The sequence below is a fragment of the Metopolophium dirhodum genome, chromosome 6 (genome assembly GCF_019925205.1).
Source record: "Metopolophium dirhodum isolate CAU chromosome 6, ASM1992520v1, whole genome shotgun sequence".
Classification (NCBI taxonomy): Eukaryota; Metazoa; Arthropoda; class Insecta; order Hemiptera; family Aphididae; genus Metopolophium; species Metopolophium dirhodum.
Genome location: NC_083565.1, coordinates 17,995,997 through 18,008,068, shown reverse-complemented (window position 1 = coordinate 18,008,068; position 12,072 = coordinate 17,995,997). Strand labels below are relative to the sequence as shown.

Genomic DNA, 12,072 nt, shown 5'->3' with positions numbered 1-12,072 from the left:
ATAACTGATCCTAAAACTATTTAATGTTGATATATCACAGCTTTAATTTATATAATATACTTTTTCTGTATCTTGATACTTAATATTCTCAAAAAATTATTTTTCTCAAGTACAGGAAAATATGTAAGTATATAATAAATATTCATGCTAGTACATATTATTACGCAGTACATATTTAGGATACTATATAAATAAGACACAGTAATTTATTTATGTACCTATACCGCCTATACCTACATTATGCTTAAATGTACATTAAGTTGTTAAATATTTTATAACACCAATTAATAATAAATTATATTTTGATGGTAGGTAGTAGGATAAACACAAAATAATTTACAACATTTTTTCTGAACAGATAATTTGATATAATTGCTATTATCATAAACACAAAAATATTTATAATTTATTCTATTTATGCGGTTGCATAAATATAATGGCTGAATCATCATTGCAGATAGGTCTGACTTATACAATTTGTGTATATTTAAATGTACAGCGAAAGTTTGAAATATAGACAAAATTCTGTATTATTTGTGTAAGGTGTAAAAATATAGTTAAGGTGTTCAATTTATTCAACAAGTAATTATAAAAAGTTTTAATATCGTATGATAGGTAAACACAAAACTCAGGTTCCGGCATCGATGGAATGCAAAACTATTTTTTTATATAAATTTTATTATACTCGTATCATAAGTGTTATGTTCTAATATAGGATAATATTAGGTACTATACCAATAATAGTAGTGCCAAAAACTTAGCTACTCGTGATTAATGCGATAATAACCGACAAGTAATAACCAATTATTGTTATCTACAACAGAATAATTGTACAGATAATTATTATGACAATAAATTGAATTGTCTCTACTAATGGTTTGAACATTATACACAAAAAACGTTTTCGCTCTAATGTATAGTACTTATAGTAGAATTGATGCCTTGCGAGATATAACCTATACACTTATTACAATGAAATATTTATTTTTATTTAGAGTGTAGACCAAATTTACTCAACAAATACATTATATAAATTGTTTATTAATGTATAAAACACTTAAATATTAATAGTCATTTTCAAGTATTTTAAAATAATAACTTTAAAGAAAAAGAAAATCAGAAAATTCAAAATGTATAAAATGTAATAATTATATTATTTATGTTTAGGGTACGGAGCACAACAGTAATGTTTAACAGTCCGAATTGTGAACCCACTTTCTCTTTTTATAGTTGTGATTATATTGTATAGAAATGACTAGTCTTTTAATTTTCATCATTGTGTTGTTTTTATTTTTAGAGAATTTGCAATTGTAATGTCAAAATGAAAAACTATAATCATGTAACAACATTAGAAAACAATTCTTCACTCGAGAAAATTGGAATTGGTGAACAGATGGAATTTTCACAAATTGGGGAAATTACATTTCCGCAAAATATTATATTAAATAATAAATAATACAAATATTTACAATCGGTTAGGTATGGTAAAATTATACTAAAAAGAGTCACCATTTGAAAAAAAGGGAAGAGCATCATTATTTTAAAATCATCTAATAATTATATCAAGATCTGCTATTATTAGAATCATTGTTGATGAACTTATCGCTAAAGTAATATTATCTATAAAGTAATATTACAATTCACATGGCACATACCTACTTGCATATATGATAGTTATAATTTATAACACAATATAAACTCAGTTCAATAACGTAATTAGTGATAACTATGAATATCAACGCTCAGTAATATAATAATATATCTGCTATATTATCACGCGATATAACAATATGGCAATATGCTACGTATATAAAAACATATATTATGTATAAATAAGTTAAGCGATTTACATTGTTTCTATGGTTATAAATGTTATGTCGATTAAAAATAAAACTATTATAAAATATTCACAACAGGCGTACACTGCAAAATAGTATTACTCTATTTTCAGGTATTTATTTTTGTTAACCAAACATGATTTTTTTTCTCAACCATTTATAATTAAAATAAAATTTCTATCAACAAGTAATTTTTATCGCTCTTTCAATACTTGATTAATTATTACCCGAAAGGTAAATACATTTTTCTGTTTCCTGCAAGAATAAAAAAATTAAGATGGTCGATGGTGAAAAGTTAAGACGTAAGATGATTTTTCCATATACATTCACATCTAAGGTTGTACAGTTTCCGTTCAAACTACACTTAAAGAAACATTGGATGTTTCCATGGTTCATTGGAGCAACTGTAATTGTTTCGCCCCTATTTTATCTTCTTCAGAAAGCTGCCAACTCTGAAGGTAATGTAAAGTTATGGGCGGAGAAAAGGAGGAAAGAAGAGGAACATTACAAACATAAGTGGGATTAGACAAGATTGTACTAACAATTGTAACTAAACAAATTGTATTTTGGTTAATTTGATACACATAAATAAATGTTTTTGTATACTATAATGGATTTTGTATCAAAAAACAAACTGTTGGGTTAGTTTTTATAAAAGGTATCAACATTTTTATGTCAAAGTATAGAAAAGGAACAAAGAACTATCTATAGTAGGCCAAATTCGTGACACTGCTTCCAGGCCAAGTCATTAATAATCAAATAGAAATACAGAAGTTATAACGATAGCAGAAAAAATTTTCATAAAATTATAAATGTTGGGAACACCTGAAAACCACTTAACAACCACTGTTTAGTAACTAGAATTGGCCATATAAGGACCAAAACGTAGCTCGTAAATTCGTCCGTGGCCATGGCTTGACCTTTAGTAACTTTTTTCTATCTTTATTAGTTTATTACCTACCTTTCTAAACGATATAATATGTTATTCAAGTAAAATAATCTATCTTATACATTTATGGGTGACTATTAATTAATATTAGGTATACTTGCCTATTCTAAGTTTAAATTTTATTTCCAGGTATACATAAAAAAATACCTACTACACAACTGCATCACTTATGTATGTTATTTAATTTGAGTGATTAATTTTATCGTTCTACCTTCATTTAACAAATTCGTTTTGATTTCGTAAATATTTATTAATTAAAAATATATTACAATACTCAACAGTTAATCAAATAATTAAACTAGCAAAAATTCGGTTATAATTTAAATTATAAAATCAATTTGTCCTTCGTCTAATGTGTAGCTGTGAGAAACTTGCCAAATATGTATTATAGGTTAACTCATGGCGATTGTATTTAGACACAGTATTCTACGTTTCATAACAATGTTTTTTTTTTGATAGAGAACCAGTCACGCCCGCACAGTTTCAATCCCAACAACGTTGTAAAACGAGTCGAACGACTATTTTAAAAACGATCCAATGTTTTTCTATACTCACTCGATAGAGATAGGTGGATTGAACGGATATGATCATGGTTACCGGAAGTATGTATCAGTAATGTTTAACAACCCATATCTTCCTTCCGGCTTTTGTATAATATAAAATCCAATAATGCAAAAATATATTTGTTTCTTCGAAAATAAGAAATCAAATCAAATGTTTATATTGTTTTTATAATAAACGGATAACTAACATTTTTAAATAATAGATTGGATTCAACTTTTAAATGTTTGAATACAACAACTTAAGGGGATGCCAAGAGCACACCCGTCTTACGCACACGTATACAACATAGCAAATTGCACAATCCATTTTTAATTTTTATTTTTTAAATTAGAGAGAATTTACTTTTAAAATTTAAAGTTAAGATATTATCTAGGGCATTTATTGATATTTTAATTTTAAAGCAATTTATGATAATTTTAAAATGTATAAATCATTTACAGTTCTAAAATGCTAATAACATATTTTTAAAATATCAATAAAAGTCTTCCGAGATGCCCGAAATAACAATCTTACCTTTAATTTTTATTATTGGTTAATTCACTCAAATTTTAAAAATAACAGAGTAAAATGGATTATTGTGAACGGATAATTTGTTGTTATACATTTATACAACACATGCAGGTGTACCTATCTCTTAATAGTAAATACGATACAAAATAATATTATTAAAAAAAATAAACGCATGATTGATTATTTTATCACACCATTTTTTCAAGATATATATTAAAAAAATAAACAATTTATTATTAATTTGTATGGAAAATAAATAATATCAATGTAAGCATATGTGATCATATGAACTTTGAATCACTATAAAACTATATAATACATAAGTAATAACTATACATTGGGTTAGAAAAATGTATAAATAGGTACCATAAGTAGTATACATACAGAACCGAAAAAGAACAATAATAAAGATATTCTTTATTATTTGAATTAACATGTAGCATGTAAACTAAATTTATACTTTAGTAAAAAGTAGAAATAAATACTAGGTCTATACAACCTAATTCTAAAAACAAATAGGTAATAGATCGTTATAATTTAATTTTTATTGTTAAAAAAGTTGATACAATATAGTCAATAATAATGTAAATGTGTATGTAAATAAATTAAATCTACTTGCAAAGTATGTCCGTAAAATAATATTGACACGCATATTAAAGACCAGAAATACAGTTACAATAAGCGCATCGCCCACTAGGTTTTATTTTTTACTGGGTCGTAATAGCAATATAATAAAATAATAAGTGGAAAAATCTCAAGACGTGCGTTATCTTTTAAACGTGCAGGCAACCGACTCAGTGATGTTGAAACCAGATCAAATTACGCCAGGGAACAGAATGAAGGTTCCTATGAAATTTAAGTAACCCATATTTTTTTGATTTAACTATATAGCACTGAACTAACAATTTACGTGTGTTATATATTCATATAAAACATAATAATTATAGTTAATATTCGTGTTATAACAATGTTGATATTCTTAGTGTCCTAGGTACCTGAACAATATATTACATGATATTAATTTTTGCAATTCGTATAGTATCATAGTATAATAATAATGTAAATAGTAAAACGTGAAAATCATCGGGCACAAAAAATGGTTTTCTTTGACATTTGTCCCTCACGTTAAGCAATAGGTATAGCAAAACAAGTTAACGTAGATCAATCATAACTTAAAAATTATTTTTAGGAATTAACTTTAAAAGTTTAAACAGGTGCCTAAAATAAAAAAATTGTAGATATTCTGTTAAATAAAACTATTCATATTACATACTTATATTATTTTAACCCAAATATTAATTATACAATTTATGTGGTATATACCTATATGTAATTACAAAAAAAAATTATATTCATTGTACAAAGACTGTCTGTTATACCAATGGTATAATAATGGTAATGGTTTATAATGTTATAAGGGCTATATATATTATAAGTTATAACATAAAACTAATAAAGTAATAAGTACCTAATATTTTTATATAAGACTTTTTTCTTTAATAACGTTTGATGATTAAGTAGTCGATGATTAAGTATCACCCTATATTACTCACGATCTGTAAATAATTACTTTACAATACGAGCAACTGAGCAAGTGATTGTTTATATTAAATAGTCAAGAGTCAGAGTGAAGAACCCGTCTATTGGTCATTGATGGAACAACTAAATTACGTTGAGTTAGATGTTAGTCACTTAGAAGGTCACCAACGTACGACACCACCATGTTGTTCAATTTAAATAGTTTATCCGATTATAGATTTAATAATGCATGTTTGATTAAGGGTTTGATTCAAATAAATTACGTCAAGTTTATAAAATTTGTCATGGCCGTAAAGCATTTCGTTCGGTTATATTACAATTACCTATAATAATATTATATTTAAATAGTAAAAACAGATTAATAATTAAAATTGATTGTATACCTGTCTATACTTTTATAACAAACAAAATATAAGTTTTATAGTTTTGTTGCATGAATCTCCAAAAATAATATCATATTCATTCATTATATTTTAAAATTAACTAAATTCTAGTATGTTCTAATATTACAATATATACAGGTACAATTGTTTTTAATAAAATATGAACAATTGAAACATGTGTTAAATAATATCAACATTTCATAACAATATTAAAATTATCGGCATCCGATACTTTGTGCACCCTATATAGGGACCCATCTTACTAATACCACCGGAAATCCTCACGAATATCGGATAACATGGTTGTAATGGTGTATACCACGTATGTAATGAAAATGTGAAACTCTCATTAATATAACGTAACTGTGATAAGTTTAAATTTACTTGTTGATTTGTATAGAAAGAAAATAATATAAAATAATTAAATACAGGAATTTCCAGACATTTTTACTTAATATTTATATAGGTACACTGTTTAGTATTAGAACATGAACACAATCAGGAATGTATAATTATTATACGTATACTATTTATTTATTTATGTATACTTAAAACTGTTATGTCAGAACTGCAAATTTTGGCAACATGACAAAAAATTTAAAAAAAAAAATGGGGAAAAAGTTAGAGAATTACACCTAATATTTCAAACGCTTAATAAACAATATACTTTTTTACAATTATAATTAATAATAGTATAGTACTTAATACTATCTAAATATATGATAATTTTTAAATATATACACAATAATGATAATTTTAAAACATTATAATTGCATTAAAAAATAATTAAAATTTTAAAATGATAGCCAAGTTATAAAATATATGACGAGAAACCTACTTAATATATAATAACTAAAATACATAGTTTTTGAATATAAATAAATACCACCTTTATTTGTTCATACAATTGCAGGACAGTTACTGAAAATTACAATTTATACATTTTATTACTATTTAAAAAAATGTAACACACCCCTTGGACTTCCCCCTTTCAAAAATATTGTTATTAGCGATGTTATTATTATAATGTGTTCAGTGTTCACATCTGTTTTTTATCTCTCATCACGTTTTAGAGCAGAAAATTAGATTCAATCTTTGACATTAAAGCTGCGGGTTACTGGTATAAAATTTGATCTAGCTGCACTTACTAAAGAATTGAGAATCATTATCGAAAACCTGTGGGGAGATTTCAATACTCATGCAACACCAGTGTTTTCCAAATTAATTTTGTTTTTTTTCAAATTTAATTCAGAAAGGGAAAACCTTAGATACGTACTTGAAAATTTTACCAAATATTTATATTATAGTATTTTTTGAATATAATGAAATGTTCTAAATATTTGGACTAATATTAAACTACTTATAGGTACTACAACGAACTTATTCACACTATTCTACGGTACGCCGATAATAACTAGAAAATTATTAACTGTTACCTATAAAGTTGCATGCGATATTTTAGGCTGAAATTAGTTTAACCTATAGAATTAAGAAAAACACTTATAATTACTAAGATATTATATTATAATGTATTATGATTTATGACATAAACTAACTATAGATACTGATCGAGCTATAAATTTCACCCAACATTTTTATTTCGAATCAAATTTACTTTTGAATTATAAAGTTCAACAAAACCATTACATCCAACCACTACATTCAGAAAACATTGATCTGTCATATAATAAAATAACCATTAATATTTCCAGAATTATCTGTGAACGTAGTAATTAGTAATTACCATGAATTACCTATCTATATAGGTAAGGTATATAGACAGCCATATGCAAAACTCTTGACTCAAATTCTTACGAAACATATAACTTAAAAAATGTTCGTTCAAGACTAATCGTAATAGTACTTTTTTAAAATATATTAAATTTAAAAAAATAATATTATCTTTCAATTATTCAAACTTTTATACCTAACATAATATAGGTAATAAAAAATTATATAAATATATAAAGATCTATAACAATCAAGCGGGCAATCAAGCTTGTTGACATTTATTCAAAGATCTCCGATCAAACATAGTTTTTTATACACTTAAAGAAACTTTTGAGATAATCCTAGATTATCAATCTATTCAATAAGAATAGTGTAATGAAGCTTTTTGATCACTCCTTCAACCCAAAACTTATCACAGAATAAATATCACAGGATACCTACATATCGCCTAATCGAGAATCCATAATATTAAGGATATATAATATATAATATATACACATTAGGGAAATAAAAAATAATTGTAATTTTTGTAGAAAATACTTGAACCTGAAATTAACAATAAAATAAAATGTATACCTCTATGCAGTTTATTATTATTATCATTATTCTGATTATTATTACTTCTATTATAATATATTACACGGAATAAACAAGCACCAACACAACAAAAGATATATGAACATTGAACAATAAACAGTTGTTGAAGTTGTCACCAAGCAAGTATATCCACAATAGTTTTCGTAGCTACTCAGTGGCGTAATTTGGTCACGTTTGTGTGTGTGGGGGGGGGGGGGGGGGGATTAGAAACGTTTTCCACCAAAAAAAAAAAATTTAGTGTATATTATAAAAAGCTCTCAGTCTAGTCATTGTGATATGTAATCTGTATAATTTAAGGAGGGTAAATGTATAAATGCATGCATACATGCAAATAAATAATTACATACTATTTAATAAAAATTTTAATGTACTTTTACTAGTAAATAATCTGCGTAAAATATACTCAAAATTACAATCTTCAAAAGATTATAATCTTGGAACTAAGTCCGACCGACAAATTCTGATTGTACCATTGAGCTTAACTTGTTGAAATATACCTATTATTTAAAGGTTTCCGAAAAAAATTCCCAAAAATCGAGCTAAACTGCATTATTTCAATATATTTGTGCAATAATGATTAGTATTTATTGCGAAGTAATATTATCTTAGTTACAGCTCCTATTGGGGATTTGGGTTTTTTTTGTTGTTTTTATAAAATATACTATATATTAGTACCAATAAATAATAAATAAAAAAAGTGTTATAGGGGTGAGGGGGGAGGGGGGACGCGACACCCAAATACCCCCATAATTCCGCCATTGGAACGACTAATTACCAATTGTCCTTATCAATTGACAGGATTCAAGAAATAAAAATTTAAAAAACTGTTCAAATAAAAATACGAAAATTAAAATAATACAACAATTGTGCATATACTAGTGTCATTATACTTCGCAAAAATAGTTTGAATAATAAATATATACTAAGAATTTTGCACATAAACATGAGATAAAACTGGGATGACATTAATCCAGCAGCCATTCAACTACAACTAGATAACTCAGAGGATGTCAGATGACTCAAACATCTGAAGCCATACATTTAATAAAATATTATATTAAATAAAGTAGTCATTTTATTACAAAATGTAAATCCACAAATGTGCATGTATACGGAGTGATCCATTTAACGTACACTCTTTATTTCAGAAAACATATTTTTAATATATCATTTTAAGTCGTAAGAAAGCCACAATTTTGGAAAAAACATTTTTTTCGTTATCAATATTTAAGTTTTAATTTCATATTTCGAAGCTGAATATTATTTGGAGTATATCAATCTATAAAAATCAAATTTCCGAAAAATAGTTTATTAGTTGTTATAAGTAGGTGTTTAAAGTTCGATGAGCGGAGTAGTGGATTTGCTGTACCACTCCACTCATCTATACTTTAAATACCAAAATTATAATTCATAAGTAAACTACTCGTTCAAAATTCAATTTTTATGTTGAAGTATCTCCAAAAAATATTCTGCTGTAGCCTTTGGAAAAAGAAATTAAAATGTATGTTGTCATTAAAAATAGTAAATTTTTTACTGACTTGAATTTATGTAAAAAAAAATGCATTAATATAAAATAGTTCCATTTTTTTTAAATATTGGTATCAGCCTACAAGAGCCTACCTAACTACTTTTAATTATTTTGTGTTAGGGGAAATTACCTTAAAGGCATTTATTTATAACTTAAGGGCCGTTCTTACTAAGTCTGGTTAAAGTTAACCAACACTTAACCGGCCGAATTCTGCTGATAATAAAATCTGTTATCAGTCGGTTAGCGTTAACTGACACTTTGCCGGACATTGTAAGAACTGCCCTTAAATTAAAAATAAATGCCTGCAAGATAATTTCCCATAGCACAAAATAATTAAAGGTAGTTAGGTAGGTATGGGGGGTGAAAAAAATCACTACTTATAAGCATCGATAAGCACATTATTCTGTGTACAATAAACATGGGTTATTTTTATTTTTAAGATTTGATAAAAAGTCACTTATTTCATGACTAATTTCAATAATTTCATCCATACAATTTTTTGTATTTTTTTCCTAACATAACTTCCTTCTTTCTTTTTAAACATTTTTTAAAACAATGATAATTTATTCTGGGTAACTATTAGTTAAGCAATAAGTTTAGATGTTGAATGATTATTTGGAAACTAAAAAAAATATTATAATGATCAGTTTGTGATTAATTTGTGATAAATAGATGTAAAATGTATGTATCTACTTAACATATAACAAATTATTTTTAATTTTTTGTGAACCTTATATTAATTTTTAAAAATAAACAGTAACATTTTTTGTTTTTTCTATATTTTATTTGTTCTCCTTGTCTTAATAATATATACTTTTATAATTTTATCTCTAGACATAATTTAGTTTTATTTTATTTTGGTAAATTAAATACCCATTATAGGTAACACCCGAGGTAACATTACTGACATTATCTAGGTATAGGTATGTCATCATTTAATAAGGTTACTAAATATTATTAACATAATAGTCAAGACCATTAATAGTTTAATCTATTAATACTTAATGGTACTTAATATAAATGTAATAACTCGTGTAATAACTAGAAAATCTAAGAACAATATACTATCATTAGAGGAAAATATTATGTTTATTTGTATACATTTATTTATTTTAACATTGTGCCATGTATTTAATTCAATGGTTAAAATACAAGCATAGGTACACTGATAAATAATGAAAATTACCTTGTATTTTTAACTGTATACCAAGATAATATAACTTCAATATAACTTTTATTTACATTGTAGAATTCAAAAATATTTTTATCTAAGTAAATATTAATTTAAAACTATGTATTTTTACTTATTTATTTATGTACTAAGGAATTTTGTTTTTATTATAACCTAAAAAGATAAATTGTATGTACCCTTCGTGTACAACTTAAAAAAAAATATGGATACCAACTTAATTATAAATCTGTGCAATTAGGCAGTCTTGGGTAATATTTTGAATACAGCATTCGGAATACTTTTTAAGCAGATATTTAAAATACTTTTAAAATAATATTCCCAAAAGTATTCTGAACAACTGTTCCGAATATTTATTAATACTATCTTATTCCAATAAAAAAAATACTTTTTATTTACAATAATAACTTTTTTCGTTGTTTTTCTGGAAATTTTAACAATATTAGATGTACTTACACATTTTAAAATGTTAAGTCAAGTATGAACAATTTAAATTATATTAAATTTAGAATTATTAAATTATATAATATGTTAACCTCGATGTTAACTCCAATTTCAATTTTTTTTAAATACTTTATTTGGAACACTATTTTTATGAAGTATTTGAATCAGCATTTGAATACATATTTAGAATACTATTGTCATAAGTATTCGAGTATTTATTCCAAATTTTTTTTAAAAGTATTTTATCCAAGTCTGCAATTAGAGTAATCTGTATAGTAATGTAGTAAACCTCAATATCAGATATTTTAACATACGTGCGGTTCTTTAATTAAAATTAACTTATTTTAACTTAAGATTCACCACCTAATAATTTTAACAAGTATAGGGAAAAGTAAAATGTGTGATTATAAAATATTTTGATGCAATACCACTGATGTCAGGCAGGTATCCACTATTTCACTATGATTTTACTAAACATATAAACGCATATAAATTATCAAAAATAATCTTACCTTGAGTTTTTAAACGTATCCAGTTAACCAAAATTGATTCATTATAATCATTGGACAATGTAAATATTCTTGCCGGAGCCACACGGCTAAGGAATTTTCTATTAACTTTAACACGAACCTAAGCAACTTCACTATAAACCTAACATTAAACAATTTGAAATAGACACAAACGAGAAAAATTAAACATTTTCAACAATAATTATTAAATTTGAAAATAAACTATAAAAAAAGAATAAAGAAAATTATATTAACACACTAGCGCGAGACGCACGGCCCGACTGCAAATGA

At 25.4% G+C, this 12,072-nt stretch overlaps 1 protein-coding gene across 1 annotated transcript in view; it reads right to left on the bottom strand.

Moving 5' to 3' along the window:
• Nucleotides 1-12,072, bottom strand: part of LOC132947380 (serine-rich adhesin for platelets) — a 23,186-nt gene extending 11,114 nt beyond the window's left edge. Inside the window, exon 1 of the mRNA XM_061017657.1 lies at nucleotides 11,785-12,072. The gene's annotated coding sequence lies outside the window, so the exon portion shown is untranslated. The remainder of the gene's footprint in view (nucleotides 1-11,784) is intronic.